Source organism: Grampus griseus (genome assembly GCF_964374135.1).
Source record: "Grampus griseus genome assembly, chromosome: X".
NCBI lineage: Eukaryota > Metazoa > Chordata > Mammalia > Artiodactyla > Delphinidae > Grampus > Grampus griseus.
The window spans coordinates 104,955,688-104,973,579 of NC_138999.1; positions in this window are offsets into that span (position 1 = coordinate 104,955,688).

Sequence of the window (17,892 nt, forward strand, 5' to 3'; positions counted from 1 at the left end):
GAGAGCCAAACACTTCCCACACTACCCACAGAGGGGGCCATCCCATAATAAAGTAGTGAGTGACGTACTTCCTATTCTTGACCTGGATGGAAAAGGCAGAGGGACAGAAAAAAGGGAGGGAAACTAGAGTGACAAGCCACTCTCAGTACTCATATAGACGTAAAAGTTGACCAGCTGGGAAGAGAAAAGGAATGTTCACCATTCTCCAGCTGCCATTTTGTATTTGTGGTTATCTACTAGTAATTTCACTTCCTTTCTGTTAGTGGACTGCATATGCAGGCCCCATAAGATGCTGTTGGACATGACGGGTTGACATTTATTTAGACATCTTTGGCACTAAATGCGATATTTGGAAAATCACTTTATTTCTCTGGGTCTCAGTTGTATCATCTATAAATTTTGAGACTAAGTTATATAATCCCAAATGTTCCTTCAAATACTAACACTCTATGTTTTCTTTCAAAATAATTAAAATTTAAAAACTTGAAATCACCAGAATTATTTGTGGATATCTAAAGTAGAAAAATCAGGACTTTGCTCTGTGCAGGGAAAACTTCACTTTTTGAAACCAAGAGCAGTAGATTTAAAGTAAACATAAAACAGAATGTTAACAACAATCTAGCTGTAAAAATAAATAAATAAATATTTAAAAGTATGGATACATTTTGTTGGGATTTACAATAGGCTGCTCTCTTGAGAACCTAGGCAATTAGGCCAGGTACATAAATAGCAGATGGGAACCTGATCATGGTAGACAGCACAGTGGCAGCAGAAAAGAAGGAAGGAAGGAATGTTCACCAGCGATAATCTGTTAAAGAACATCAGAGATTATGGTTCAAATCTGATCTGACTCAGGGTGATACATACTTATGTGTCACTTCCACATGCAATGCTAAGCACGACGTTGCATATGGGGGAAATGATCTTCAAAGTTTACAAGAAAGATGGATGAAAAACCAGAGCAATTCCAAATTTCACAATGTAGAATAAGCATACTTTTCACTAGAGTGGGACATGTGAAATAAAAATAGCATCATCCCTGCTTGACAGAACCATATTATTTCAACATGTATTTTACTACTAAGGGGAGAGACTGGGATGGTCAAGGGACATCCAGAACTTGCCAAACAGATGGCAGCACAGATAATGTTTTCCTCTTTTTAGCAAGAGCATGGCCCAGGGTGGCATTTCCAAAATATTGTAATCTAATGAGGAGGGATATATGAAGGGTTCTAAATGGCAAGAGTCCAGTTTAAGTCTTAGTTAAGACTAAATCCTAAGTTTCATAAGTAGCCTTTGGAAAGTCACTTGACTACCCTGGGCCTCAGTTTCATTATTTGTAAAATGACTTTCAAACATTTTTTACTTTACTAAGAGAATATATTGCTACGTTTGAGTTTCCAAAAAAGTAATAAATAATAATAATGGCTGCCAACCAAACAGAGCGACCCTAGTCACAATGCCCACCGTAACCTCTTAAGAAAGGTCTTTATCAAGTTGCTTGATTGGTCTTTTATTGTCTTTTGACCTCCTCTTAAAGTGAACTGGTATCCATCTGGGTTTTATTAAAGCAGAGGAGTTCCCTGACTCTGGGTGCCTACCATCTCTTTGACCAAAGCCAGTGCTAAACTCTATGTTCAGCTTCTCTGTGAAGTCAAAAATTTAAGAAACACAAGAACAGTTGATTGTTCAGAGACAGAATCCATTGAATGTATAAAATGTGCTACCTACCTAATACCTTCTCAAGCTAACCAGTGCCTTCTTTGAGAATGAGCCGTGGAACCATAATCTCTACTTTAAAACCACGTTTTTTTGTTTTTGTTTTTGTTTTTCTGCAAATGGAGCCATAAGCACAAAGCAGCAACTTTACAACATTTCTGAGGTGCACATATGAAGGTCTAAATTTATAGTGGTGCCCCCTGGGTTGTGAGCAGGCAGAGGAGAGGGAGGTGGAATGAGTTCTGTTACACTCATGTGACTCGAGATTATAAGAGATGTTTACAGGAATCCAACTTCTGCTGAAAGGAACTGAACGCTTAAATAAAGACTTGGCTTTAAATACCTGTTCCAGCTCTAAAATCTTCACTTTCTTGCATGTAAAATTCGACAATAATCCCTACTTCACCTGGCTGATGTGAAGATCCACCGCAGATTCTCAATGAACGTTCCTTCACACACATTCATCCTTCCAGCACAGGACAAAGAAGTCAGAAAGGATTGGACACAGAGAATTTCCAGGGACCTAGCACTGACTCTTTGCAGGCTGGATGTTGTTAACGGGCCACTGTTTTAAATAGAGGGGTGGGGGGCTTTCAACAATAAAGGAGACATGGTTGGTTCTTCAAAGAGGTGATGAGTAAATTCTTCCAAGGAATACTATGGGACATGAAAGTAGCAACCATTACATATGTATAACTGGAATCTAATCATGAGAAAACATCAGCAAACCCAAATAGATGAACATTATACAATGTAACTGGCCTGTACTCTTAAAAAATGTCAAGGTGAAGAAAGACAAGGACTGAGGAACTGGTCCAAATTAAAGCAGTTTAAAGAGATATGACAACTAAATGCAATGTGTGATCTTGGAATGGATCCTGGACTGAGAAAAATAACTACAAAGACATTATTTAAATTATTGACAAAATCTGATTATGGACTCTGAATTAGATAATAGAATTTTATCAAAATTAAATTTCCTGATTCTTATAATTATACTGCAGTTATGTAAAATAATGTGTTGTTCTTAAGAAATATATACTAAAGCATTTATGGGTAAAGGAGAACAATGTCTGCAACGTAATCGCAAATATTGGGGGGAGTGGTAAATTAAACAGAGCAAAATGTAAATTAATTGGTCAATACGAGTAAAGTATGAATCATTGCAACTTTTCTCTAGATTTGAAATTAAATAAAATTTAAAAAATTTAAAAATGGGTGCGAGACAAAAAGAGGACAATACAGAGCTGTGATAAAGGGTAAAATAACAGGTGTACCTGACATCTTGGGTGGAAGAAAGGGTCAGAGAAGACTTGACAGAGGAACTGACCTAAGCTGTGATATGAAGAATAAATCATTTTTTAGGTGAAGTGGTTTAGTGAGAGGAAAATGTTACAAAGGGAACAGCATATATATAGACCTGGAGGCAAGTAGGGGGAGCATGATGGATTTGAGTAACTGAATATATAAGGGGGGCGGGCATTGGTGATCAATGAAGCTGGAAATGCAGGCTGGATCCAGATCATAGTGGGCCTTTTGGGGAATAAATATTTGAGACGAGGCTTGGAAGAATTCATAGGATGTAAGGGCAAGTTAGTGGGTTTTATCTGTGGTTTTCTGGCAAAGGATTTTCAGGACATTTTCTGGCTGTAGGCTTTTTAGGGGAATGGGAAGAAGAAATTATTTGAGGTTGTTTATGGATACAATTGACTAAGAAAAAAAGGGTCAGGAGAAAATCCCAAACACTGCTTCACACAGAAATTCTAAATTTTTGGAAATACTCTGCTACATAGCACAGTACCATATCACCAGTGATAGAAGGCACTGTTTTTAAGAAAAAGCTCTGTTCTCAAGGAAATTACAGAACCAATATCTGGATTAGGCTGGAGAAGGTAGAGTTGGGAGATACGCTCCTCAGCATAGGAAGCACTCTGATGTATAGACTTTTGTCTTTTGGATAGAGTTTAGTACAGAGGATAAAAGTTAGAATGACCATAGGTACTAGGAAGGTTAACATATATTTAAAGTAGACCAGATGTAAGAAAAGCATTGTGCAGTCCAGACAAGATGGCATAGACTCATTTCTCCCTGTCTTCCAACTATATACCCTGGAAACAAGATTTTAAGCACAACTATAAACCCTGGAAACAATGTAATATGGAACCCAAGGAGAAATCTGAAATGTAGAAAGAGGAAGGCAGACTGGTTAGGACCACCAAGATTGAAGAAACAAATAGCAACAGAGTGTCTTGAGACATCATTCCACACAAGAGGGTAATCAAGGCCCAGCATCCTCCACCCACTAAGCTAGAAACAGCAAGTGGTTCAAGTAGGCGTATTCCTCCCCTGGATGGAACAGTGGTCCTAATAACGACAGGCACTTCCATTGGCAGCAGCGAGGGGGATAGATCAGGAGCCCCACTAACCAGCATCTAGGGGAAGCACTCTCCTATCCTACAGGGCCAGATGCTCCCCTCTCCTACACAGAGATACCAGGAAGCTTGGCAGCACTAACAGGGGAATCCTGCAACAACAACATCCATCTAGAAGTAGTCTTTGTCCCAATGGACCAGAGAACTCCTTCTACCATGGAAATACACTGGACAGCTGGGTGGCACGGGCAGCAGAAATCCCATTATAACAGATGGCCTAACCTATGAAGCAGCCCCTGTCCCTGCTGGGCCTGAGACTACCATCCACCAGGTGTACCCACCAGGGAAGTTCTGGAGAAGGGGTGGAGACTCCCTTCACCCACCTAGACAGGCACTTTCTGCCCTCTCAGGCAGTATCAGCAAGCATCAGTGTGAGCCCCAGTGACACGAGACCGAACAAACCAAAACTGCATTACAAAGTCTCAGAAAATTAAATTGTCATTGGAACTACAGCCCACAAAAGTAGGCTACGACCTGTGTGCTAAACCTAAACAGAGCGACTGCCTGCTACAATAAAAGAGTAAAATAGCACCCAGGGTCTTCTAACATAATAGTCAAAATGTCCAGGATACAGTAGAAAATGATCCCTCATACCAGGAACCAGGAAAATCACAAGTTGAGTGCGAAAAGAAAATGAACTAATGACGATACCAAGATGAACCAGATGATGGAATTATCTGGCAAGGATTTTAAAGCAGCCATCATAAAAAATGCTTCAACAAGCAATAACAAAATTTTTTGAAACAAATAGAAAAATAAAGAAGTTTCACCAAAGAAACAGAATTTTTAATGGAAATCATACAAAAGAAGGAAAAATACAATAACTGAAATAAAAACTCATTGGATCAGCTCAATAGTAGAGTGAAGATAATCCAGGATAAAATCATTGAACTTATAGTCAGAATGTACCCAATCCGAACAACAGACAGAAAGTAGATTAGAAAAAAAATGAACAGATCTTCAGGTATCTGACAAACAATGACAAAAGATTAAAAGTTCCTTTTATCAGAGTTCTAGAAGGAGAGGAAAGAGTGGATTTAAAAGGTTATCTGAAGATATAATGGCTGGAAACTTCCTGAATTTGGCAAAATCATAAACCTTCAGATTCAAGAAGCTAAATGAATCTGAAACAAAATAAATCCAAAGGAATCCATGGCAAAACACATCACAGTTAAACTTCTGAAAAGCCATGACACAAATGTGATTATAAATTTCAAGTGATATTCGGCTTCAGTGTCAAGAGACAATAAGGAGTAGTGGGGACTGGGATGAACTAGAGAGTACATGTGCCATCTAAGGGGCAGCCCCTCTCCAGCTCTAGCTAGTTATATATGTGGGAATTCAGATCTAATTTCTTTGTGTGTGAAATCTTAACCTTAAGTGTAAGCAACTAATTATTTACATTTTAAGTCAGTATGCCAGTTCTGTAGCAAGAGGAAGTAGTGACTTTGGAACTAGACCTGAGACTGAATCCTTACTCTACCATACAATATTGGACAAAGCCATAAACTCTCAGAGTCTATGGGTCCTCATCTATAAAATATTTTAGTAAAGAATCTGACTCCATTTTTTTGATGTTTGAGTGTGGACAGCTTTTAAGCCTCATCCTTCCCTCTTCCTCTTCTGTCCCACATCTAGAAAAGCTAATAAAAAAAAGCCAAGGTGCTCCCTCCTTTGGTGCCCATGGAAGATTCAAACCATGCAAGCCCCTGCCCATGAGTAGAAACCCTCACACAGGCCCAGCCCTAACCACAATAAAAATCCCAAACCAGTCTCCTTCCTGTATTCTCTCAAGTGATTTTCAAACCAGCTTTGGGAAGCCTGCCTTGCTGTCCCCAGAGACCCCATTATGTAACTAATAAACCTTTTAATAACCTCTTGGTGTGTATGTGTGTCATTATCAGTCTCTACATCTGGATAAAATTTTGAGTGAAGTTCTATCCTGTATCTGTAGTGTAGCGTGCCACAACAAATGGAAACTATAATATTTACACTGTAAAGTTCCTGTGAGGAATAAATAATGTCTGAAAGATGCCCTGGCCACAATATATGCTCAAAAAATAGCAATTACCATAGTGACAAGTATTACTGAATAGAAGTTTCTCCAGGCCTTCTTTTCCCTTTTCAAAAAATGTGCCCTTTCTTTTTTTTTTTCAAGAACAGGTGAGCATTCCAACAAGTCTCAGGCCTAGGGACTGGATAGAAGCAAGAACAGCCACTAGGAATTATAAATGGTATGCCTTGCTTGCAAGCTTTTTGATATGTTTCCAATATATGTCTCCAAACTTGTTCTGGTATACTCATTCAGAATACCTAAAGAAGGGCTTCCCTGGTGGCGCAGTGGTTGAGAGTCCGCCTGCCGATGCAGGGGACGCGGGTTCGTGCCCCGGTCCGGGAAGATCCCACATAGCCGCAGAGCGGCTGGGCCCATGAGACATGGCCGCTGAGCCTGCGCGTCCGGAGCCTGTGCTCCGCAACAGGAGAGGCCACAACAGTGAGAGGTCCGCGTACTGCAAAAACAACAACAACAAAAACAGAATACCTAAAGAAATCTTGAAACAAAACTGACCTACAGATGGGTTCTGTTTGGCCCATAGAGTGTTTTTAAAATATTTTGTATCAGTTGCCAGTACTTTAAAATCAGGAGGTGTCATATGAAAATCTGGGTTTCTAGTTCTCTTGAAAATTTGGAAGACCTAGCATCACTGTACTCACATTCCTGCTTGCTGAATAGTAGCTGCCACTTTTTTTTTTTTTTTTTTTTTTCGGTACGTGGGCCTCTCACTGTTGTGGCCTCTCCTGTTGCGGAGCACAGGCTCCGGACGCGCAGGCTCAGCGGCCATGGCTCACGGGCCCAGCCGCTCCGCGGCACGTGGGATCTTCCCGGACCAGGGCACGAACCCGTGTCCCCTGCATCGGCAGGTGGACTCTCAACCACTGCGCCACCAGGGAAGCCCTATTAACGGTTTTTGATTCTTGACTGGGCTATAAGTGGTGATAATTATTCCTTCATGAACAAATCTGAGGACTGAGCAAGACTGCTGAGATGAGGAAATGGGAAACTGCTCACAGTGATCATTATTGCATCACAATTAACCAAAAACTAATGGGTTTGGTTTCTAAGTAGCACTTGGGTTTTTCTGTTATAATTTCCTACTTAATTATAAGGATTAGTGTGAAAGCATACCTGTGAGTTATGGCTTCAGCCTACTGGAAATGCTCATACACATCCGTATCCTGAGAGAACACTGAGCTTGCCATGAAGCATCCTGCCAAGAGCCAATGACAGCATTTTCCAACAGACCTCTCTGGGTCATGCCACCAATTACATGCTTTACATAAATCTCACGTTGCTTAAACCTTCCAGATAATCAGAATAAAATGACAAATCTGTTTTCATTAATTAAACATATTACCAAAATGTTGCACTAGGAATGCAATGTATTTTCTCTCTTTTTCTTTTACAAGACACAACAAGGTAAGAGAATTAAAAGGAGAGAATTGGAATGTGGGAATGAATTTTCCCACTGAGTGATTTTAAATCAATCTTTGGACTCAAGTTTCATTTACTGTGCAAACAAGTTATTATTAACAAAAAGAGATAAATGACAATTGTGCACATACCCCCAAACTACTTTCAGTGACAAAATTTTCAAATTTGTCAATGAGTAGTGTAAACAATTTCTATATCCACCCGTATAATAATCTGTGAAGTTATTAATGGCTGATTTCTATAGAAGGATTTAACAAAGATTAATTCATTAGTAAGGAATAACAAATCAATTGGGATTTGATGAGAAGGATAGCTGATTCTAGTACATGGGTAAATTTCTTACATTTCTCATATTAATGGTATTTATTTTCAGTTTTAAGTCATTTTCTGCTTTGCAGCCTTTAAAAACACAAGCTTATCAAATACATACAAGCCTAGCTTACTGGCCTTCTCCTAGAAACAAATTTTATACACATGTTAAATTGAAACTGTAATATTGGCTCAGAAAATAGCTGTGGGCTAACCATAGCTAAATGGTTGTCAGACATCAAAAGAAAGACCAAGTCCTTAGTTGGGGTGGGTGAATATGGGCAGGTATTTCAATCTCTCCAGATTCCTCCAGTTCACCAGCTTTAAAATGAGTAAAGAATCTCTAAGGCCCCTCCAATTTGAATATTTATTTAAGGTCTTTATATATTGAACATGGCTTAGTCATTAGCTAATGTCTAGCTAATGTCCCATAATGGCAAATCAGTTTTGATTGTACTAATCTTTGAAATGCCTAACCAAATAGTTTTTAAAACCAGCAACTAGCCTTGAAACTAAGTGATAAACTTAATTTATCAGTTTTATGGGCCTTAGAAAAAGTACCATTTGGGGTTGCATCTATATGACAAAACCAGAACAATTTGGTTGTAAAAGAAGGAAAGAATGGAGTACTTTGAAGATGACCAAACTGTTCTTAAAGAAAATTAAAGTTACAACCATAGTTAAGATAGTCATCCTCACTCCTAAATCCCCTTAGGGTTATGCTCCTAAATTTGCTATCCTATTGGCTAGAGGCTGGAACTGATAGGTGTGGCCAATGCCACAAGGGAAGCTTCCTATAAACAGAATTACTGGCTTTGAAAACAGATCTATTAACCTTGAGCATCTTTAATCGCCCACCAAATAAGAATAAGCACCCTTAAGCTCTCAGCGATTAACCTTTATTACAGCAAGTTGCTCCCAAGGCTTTCCTACTTACTTAAAGACAAAATAGGAGAATGACTGAGTTTAATACTGTTAACATTTTCATAGTGTATGTGGGTTCCACTGATGTAAAAAAAAATGTTTTATTACCCTTAAAAATGTGTTGGTTGCAACAGTGAAAAAAAAAAATGTCCTAAGACAACTAAAATGTTTGAGTCAGGGCTCTGGGCAAAACGAGCTTTGGAAGAAGCAGTCTCTTAGCTGGTATAACTAGAAAAGCAATAGGCCAAGAGTCAGGAGACCTAGAATTTAGATCCAATTCAGTATGAAGAGAATGAATAAGGAGGCACTGCGATTCTCTGGGCCTCAGTTTCCTCAGATAAAATTGAAGACTGTTGTACTGGATAATCCCTAACGTCCTCTTGAGCTGTAATATTCTGAGTCTAATCTATGCTTGTGGGATGAGCTAACGGGTACTAATTCAGACAAGCCATTTTATTTGGGTACAGAATGATGAAGACAGGTATGCTCAATTACTCCTCTGCATTTGGACACTAGCCAGTTCCAAGAATATAAGCTGAGATGTATACCCCCAGAAGCTAAAGTGCAGGATTCTAGGAATGTAATAGCAATGCAGCTTTTGAGCATTTCAGAGGCCCTCACAGAATTTCTAATACTTGCTGTCCTTTTACACATTTGGCTTTACAGATCTAAAACTTTTGAGGCAATTTCTCTGTGGCTACTATGCATGCTATTTAGTAAGATGTTAACAGGCAGAGATTGGTACCAGAGAAATTCACGGGCTTCCCATAGAGAAGTAAGGAGTAAGCCTGCCCATGGCTGGGGAAAAGACAAATGTATCACAGATTATATTATAATCTTCTGCCCAATAATCATTTTTTCTATAATAGATAAAACATTTTTTTCATAGCAAGGAAAAGCATTTACTAATCACCATATTAAGTGTTTACAAATTACTATATTAATAAGTATAACAGTTCTTTAAAAATACTGAATCTCAGCCAGAGGCAGAATAACCTGAAAAGGCCATTTGGGTGTGAAAGGATAAACCCGAAATAGGCCTGCACCTAGTGACGGTATAAAAAGAGTTCTATACTATGTATAAAATAAACAAGGACTTACTGTATAGCACAGGGAACTATATCCAATGTCTTGTAATAACCTATAATGGAAAAGAATTTGAAAAAGAATCTAAACTATATTTCAATTTAGAAAAAAAGAGTGCTAAATTGCTCTGAATCAGACAATGGGAAGTATCGTCTACATATTTACTCTTGGGAGGAAAAGGTGAACAGTCTAAAGAGAACAGAGGAAGCAGAAGGAACAAGAAACAAGGTGGGAGGCTGAAGCCTGAGCTTATTTGAAATAGCTGAGGAGCTCTTTAAGAAAAGGGTTATCAGTAATTCATTTTAAAATCCCTTGCATTGCTGAAATGAGATGTCCCTTCATTCCTACAATCCTCCAGAAAATTTTGCTACAAAGACGCTATGCAAGTGTTCTCTCTATGGAAATCAAAGAAAAGGAACTGAGCTTCAAATCTGAGCCAGCATGGAGCTGGCTTAAGAAAGAAATGCAAGGTATAGAGTAGAGAACAAAATCTAGACAGAAGCCAGAAATCAGAGGCAGAAAAAACCAGAGAAGCTGCTATATTTTTTCTATCCAAGCATCTCTTCTCAGATTCTTGTAGCCTAACCTTACCTTACTTTGGAGGAATTGCCTCTTCCTAATTTCCTGTGGTAATTCTGATTTAGTCACATTATCCCACCTCACTTCACATGGCCACAGGGGTGGTCTGTGAACCAGGCTGGGTCAATCACAATTTCCCTTTCCTCTTACTACAGGTTCTGATCCAAGGGTGGGCCACACAGCACCAGTTAGAGACTTTTCCTTTAATTGAGAAATCTCAGATGGCAGATGGAACTAACCTTGCCTAGATATTGTTTTATTGTGGTAAAATATAAATAACATGTAATTTATCATTTTAACCATTTTTGAGTGTGCAGTTCAGTGGAATTAAGTACATTCACGTCGCTGTGGAACCATTATCACAATCCACCTCCAGAACATTTTGAATATCTAAGACTGAAACTTCATACCTATTAAACAATAATTTTCCATACTCCCTCCACCCAGGCCCTGGTAACCTCTACTCTACTTTCTGTCTCTGAATTTTACTAATCTAGGTACCTCATATAAGTGGAATCATACAATATTTGTCCTTTTGTGTCTGGCTTATTTCACTCAGCAAAATGTATTCCACATCCATCCGTGTTGTAGTATATAACAGAATTTCATCCCCCCTTTTTTTTTTTTACCATGGTAAATACACAAAACATAAAATTTACCATTTTAATCATTTTAAGTGTACAGTTCAGAGACATTAAATACATTCACACTTGTGCAACCATCAACACCACCAATCTCCAAAAAATGTTCATCTTCCCAAACAGAAACTCCATACCTATTTAAAACTATCTCCCCCATTTCCTCTTTCCCCTCTCCAAGCAACAATCATTATATTTTCGGCATCTATAATTTGACCACTCTAGGTACCTCACATAAGAGAAATCATACAATGTTTGCCCTTTCATGACCGTCTTATTTCACTTAGCATAATGTCTTCAAGGCTCATCCATGTTGTAGCATAATTTCCTTCCTTTTTAAGGCTAAATAATATTCCGTTGTATGTATATACCACATTTTGTTTATCTAGTCATCCATTAATGAACACTCAGGCTGCTCAAAATGATTTTTCTTCATTCTGTTAATGTTATATTGACTGATTTTCATACATTGCACCAACTGTGCATTCTAGGAATATATCTTACTTGTTTTGCTGTATAATCTTCTTAGTAGGCTGCTGAATTTAGTTTAGTAGTAGTTTGTTGAGGATTCTTCCATCAGTGTTCAAAGGGATAATAAGTAGTCTGTACTTTTCTTGTAGTATCTCTCTCTGGTTTTGGTAATCAGGATAATGTTAGCCTCATAGAATGAGTGAGAAAGTCTCCTCACCTCTTCAATTGTTTGGAAGAGTTTCAGAAATATATAGATAATTATTCCTTAGATTTTTGGTAGAATTCACTAATGAATCCATCTGGTCGAAGGCATTACTTTGTTTGGAGGTTCTGACTACTGATTAAATCTCCTTATTAGTTATAGGTATATTCAGATTTTTTATTTCTTCATAATTCAGTCTTTGTAGATTATGTGTTTCTAAGAATTGTCCATTTCATCAAAGTTATCCAATTTGTTGGAATACAATTGTTCACAGTACTTCTCATTCTTTTTATTTTTGTAGAATCAGTAGTAATGCCCCTACTTTAATTTCTAATTTTAGTAATGAGTTCTTTTTTCTTAGTCAATCTAGCTAAATTTTTTTTTATTTTGAAAAATAACCTATTAAGTATCTATCTAAAAATAATTTGTTAAAGATTTTCAATTTTGCCAATCTTTTCAAAGAATCAACTCTATGTTGAGTTCTCTATTTTTTATTCTCTATTTTGACTCCAGTCTTCATTATTCCCTTTCTTCTGTTGCTGTAGACTTTGACTGCTTTCCAGAGCTCATATAAAGTTATTTTAGCCATCTTTGGTGGTTTCTTTCCTTTATTTTGTTTCCTTTAACATTTCTGTGGGAAAATGAAGGAATGGCACCTCCTAGTCCACCACTGTGCTGGTGTCATTCCTCCTTTTCCTAGATCTTGAAGAACATAGATCTCAACTAGCATTTGATTCAGATAAAGCCATATAACTTGAAATTATATTTAATATTGAAAGTACTATTGGTTAACCAATTAATCAAGGATTTATTCTTTTGAACTGTAGCTTAATGTAACTCTGCTACTTTCAGGCTTGAGTGAAAAATTTAGAATCCTAATCTCAGTAGAGTGCTATCTTTGAGTCCTCTATTTCTGGGGTAAAATGAGAGCACCAGACATCTGCTGATGAAGGGAAGATGACAGATGGTATTAGGAGTAGGGTCCAAAAATTACTGAAAGAGGAATAGTCATCAAACATTATCACCTACTATATAATTTTTCTTTTCATCAGCTTTGCTCATTTCCCACAACCTTCTAATACCACAGAAAATGACAAAAGGATCCCTGGAAATGGTCATTTGGTGGCTCAAACAAGTAAAAGTAGATAGCCTTTAATTGTTTATTGTGGCCCCTTATTTCATTCTCACTCTATGAAGACAAACCAATCAGCAAGCTAGAATTAATTTGTCAAGATTTAAGGCCCCTTTTAGACCTAAAGTTATAAAATTCTTGCATATTATAAATATGAGTATAACAGAGAAGGAGAATGACAAAGAAATATTCAAGGCTTCTTTCAATTAAGGAGGATTATTTTTTTGTTAGCTATACTCCTAGGCCATTGTGGTATAGATCAAGTTAATGAATGAATGAAAGAACTAAAACCAGATTGATTAATTTATCAAATTGATTAAATGAGCTGAGAACTTCTTTTGGAAGAGAAAAGTAGGAACTCAGAGGAGATATTAGGGAAAAGACTAAAGTGAGCATCTCCTAAGAAAAAATTTGAGGTATTCATGAAGCAAGGTGGAGGGGATTATGGTCACCTGCCTTGCTGAGATGAATGGTGCGCGCGCGCGTGTGTGTGTGTGTATAGATGGCTGGAGAGGAGTTTTTCAGGTTTAACTGAGTGTTATAAATGGAAACTCTCTTTAGAATATTCTGAGAAACTTCAGTAAAGATGCACTGGATGTGTTCTGTGGCATGAAAAATCACATGGATCCTCAGGTGGCAAGTGGTTTGGCTTTATACAGACTATATAACGAAATAGTATGTTCCAAATTTTCAGTCCTACATACAAAAATGATCAATTTCCCCCTTTATTTTCTGGAAATTTCTCCATCAGTTTATGCATTCTGTTATAAGCAACTGAAAACCCAAGCTGCTTTAGACCACTGAAAGGATTTATTGGCTAATGGATCTGTACGTTCAGAGGAAAGGCAGAGACAAAACGATTGTCCGGTTTGGTGTATCAGTAATGTTGTGAGGCATCTGATTTCCTTCTGCCTCTCCACAGTCTCAGTGTGATGCTAAAGCTGTTTTCCATCATGGGTGAAATACTGCTGTACTAGTGGAGACTTTAAGTTCACATACAGTGCCACTCAAGAGAAAAAGTGTTTCTGCTTAGTATTTCAAGACAGAATATTGATATTCATCCTGAATAGCCCACTTAGATGACATGTCAAACCCAGAACCAATGACTGGGCCGAGCCAGGATAATGAAATATGCTAAGCTACTCCTAAACCTGGTGGTCAACTTCCCCTCAAAGTATGTCAAGGGGAAAGGATGATGAATAAAAATGCAGATACCTTAAGCAAGGTAAAATGATTGCAGATTCAGGGTAGGCAATTACCAGCATCCACTACAGTTACAGCTCACGCTCAAATTTGTTTTACGTCTTCAACAAGGTCATACAATCTGCAAATTTATCAATTTTTCATTCTTTTATTCAGTTTCTGAAGTCAACAGGAAATAATTATTCTTTTTAAGCCCATAAGTGAATGACTAAATGTTTAACATTCTAAAAAAAAAAATCATTATGGCAATGTACTACAGTGACATTTCTTAGGGTCAGAAGCCTGAATTATGTTCATATATCTACTACCTCCTAGAGAAATGGAAATAAAAACAAAACTAACAAATCGGACCTAATGAAACTTAAAAGCTTTTGCACAGCAAAGGAAATCATAAACAAGACGAAAAGACAACCCTCAGAATGGGAGAAAATATTTGCAAATGAAGCAAATGACAAAGGATTAATCTCCAAAATTTACAAGCAGCTCATGCAGCTCTCAATATCAAAAAAACAAACAAACCAATCCAAAAATGGGCAGAAGACCTAAACAGACATTTCTCCAAAGAACGTATACAGATGGCCAACAAACACATGAAAGAATGCTCAACATCATTAATCATTAGAGAAATGCAAATCAAAACTACAATGAGGGGCTTCCCTGGTGGTGCAGTGGTTGAGAGTCCGCCTGCCGATGCAGGGGACACGGGTTCGTGCCCCGGTCCGGGAAGATCCCACATGCCGCGGAGCGGCTGGGCCTGTGAGCCACAGCCACTGAGCCTGCGCGTCCGGAGCCTGTGCTCCACAATGGAGAGGCCACAGCAGTGAGAGGCCCGCGTACCACAAAAAATAAAAATAAATAAATAAATAAAAACTACAATGAGATATCATTTCACACCAGCCAGAATGGCCATCATCCAAAAATCTACAAACAATAAATGCTGCAGAGGGTGTGGAGAAAAGGGAACCCTCTTGCACTGTTGCTGGGAATGTAAATTAATACAGCGACTATGGAGAACAGTATGGAGGGGTTCCTTAAAAAACTAAAAATAGAACTGCCATACGACCCAGCAATCCCACTACTGGGCATATACCCTGAGAAAACCATAATTCAAAAAGAGTCATGCACCACAATGTTCATTGCAGCTCTATCTACAATAGCCAGGACATGGAAGCAACCTAAATGTCCATCGACAGATGAATGGATAAAGAAGATGTGACACATATATACAATGGAATATTACTCAGCCATAAAAAGAAACAAAATTGAGTTATTCGTAGTGAGGTGGATGGACCTAGAGTCTGTCATACAGAGTGAAGTAAGTCAGAAAGAGAAAAACAAATACCGTATGCTAACACATATATATGGAATCTAAAAAACAAACCAAAAATAGTGGTCATGAAGAACCTAGGGGCAGGACGGGAATAAAGATGCAGACCTACTAGAGAATGGACTTGAGGACACGGGGAGGGGGAAGGGTAAGCTGGGACAAAGTGAGAGAGTGGCATGGACATATATATACTACCAAATGTAAAATAGATAGCTAGTGGGAAGCAGCCGCATAGCACAGAGAGATCAGCTCGGTGCTTTGTGACCACCTAGAGGGGTGGGATAGGGAGGGTGGGAGGGAGGGAGACACAAGAGGGAGGAGATATGGGGATATATGTATAAGTATAGCTGATTCACTCTGTTATAAAGCAGAAACTAACACACCATTGTAAAGCAATTATACTCTTTATATAAATAAAGATATTTTAAAAATGACATAAAAAATTCATAGATCTATATTTTCTTAACTCTGCAGCCTTGATGACCCACTAATCCTCTCTGGTTCACAAGTTTCTTATTTGTTCATCTATATTTTCTTAACTCTGCCGCCCTGATGACCCACTAATCCTCTCTGGTTCACAAGTTTCTTATTTATTCATCATAAAGATCATCAGTTATCTTTCTTCAGAACAGAAGAGTGTCAACACCTTGCTATCAAACACGTAATAATAGAGGTTGGCATTTTGGGTAGAAGAGAAGAGCTAGGAGCCTACTGATGAAATTTTCACTAAAATATATTGTATATTCCCCAGTGTTCAAAGGGAATACTATTCCCCTTTCGTTTTCTATTTTCATGTGGTCTGATCACCAGAAGAGTATTTTGTCTTCTTTCCTGCTTCACTCCTTTTACTACACCACACAGATAAGGAAAGTATTACATTGTTGGTGGGCAACAGCCATTTATTCTCTTTTGATTACAAAATAAACTTCATGAATCAGTGAAAATAAAGAGTAGGGAACTCCAAGGGCTTATCCTTCTACAGAAACAGTAAAAATAAGCAAAAGAGCTTTCAAAATGAATTTCCATGGAAACTCTTGAAAGTAGTTAAAGGTTTACAGAAACCAAGCAAATGCTGGATCAAGAAAAGGATGACTTAAACATAGTAGGAGAGCATTGTGGCTTTTTAACATATCCTCACTCCACACTCCTTTCCAGTTTCACAGCAGTCCTGAAGACAGCATTCCAAATTCCCAGTATGTGTCCCTGGTTCTGGAGAGAGCAGAGTAGACCTTGCCCTAAAAGGACTGTGTTCTTATGCTTTGGCCTGTCTGGGGACTCCTGAAGGACTGATGCAAGGCATTTGCCTTTGCTTTGTCTAACTCAGAACTTTCTCGGTGTAGAAAAGAGACTCAGCAGAGGGTAGTTCTCAAAACCTTTGAAGGGCAAAAGGTCAAGCCACTGCCACTTTCACTGAAAGTAATCATCAAGAGCTATTACCTTCTTCACAAATTTTCTTTTCCCCAGGTTTCTTCCTTTCCTACAACTTTGCAATACTATGGAAACTGACAAAGAGAGCCCTGAAAATGGTCATTTCACAACATAAGCAAATAAAATAGATTTTATTTCATTTTCACTCTATGAAGACCTGAGGCAAAATATTAGAGTTGGGGTAAATAGTAGACACACAGAAAGCCTGGGAATAAAACCTGAAGGAGATACTTTGGAGAATAAGGGCTTTGAAAACCTCTTACATATACCAGGGAATCTAGAAAGCCAGATGCACAGCCAGGACAAGATGCATGCTGAGAAAAGACCTGATAAGCACCTATGCTTTCACTACAAATTGATCTTTCAGCTAAGTGAAACCAGAAAGTGAAGGCTAAAGCATCAATATAAATGACCTTGCTAAGCAATGAAGGAGTGCCTCAACACAGAACCAATCCGCAAAGACTATGTATTTTTTTCTTTTCCCTTCCCTTCCCTTTCTTTTCCTTTTCTTCCCTTCCCATCCCTTTCCTTCCTCTCTTCTCTTCTATTCTTTTACTCTTCTCTTCTCTCTTCTCCTCTCCTCTCCAATTTCTAACTTTAAGAAAACTATGGAGGCCATAAGACAATGGGGTGACATATTTAAAGTGCTGAAAGAAAAAAACCCTAAAAATCAAGAATTCTATATCTAGCAAAACTATCCTTCAAAAATAAAGGAGAAATTATGATATTCCCAGATTAACTGAAGCTGAGGGTGTTTGTAGCTAGAAGACCTGCCCACTGTGGTCATGGTTTTTAATCCAGTCTACATGTTGCTTTATTCAGTTTGCTACTACTGTGTTGAAGAGTTCTGCATTTATATTCATAAATGATATTGGTCTGTAGCTTTCCTGTGATGCCTTTATCTGGCTTTAATATCATGGTAATACTGGTCTCATAGAATGAGTTAGGA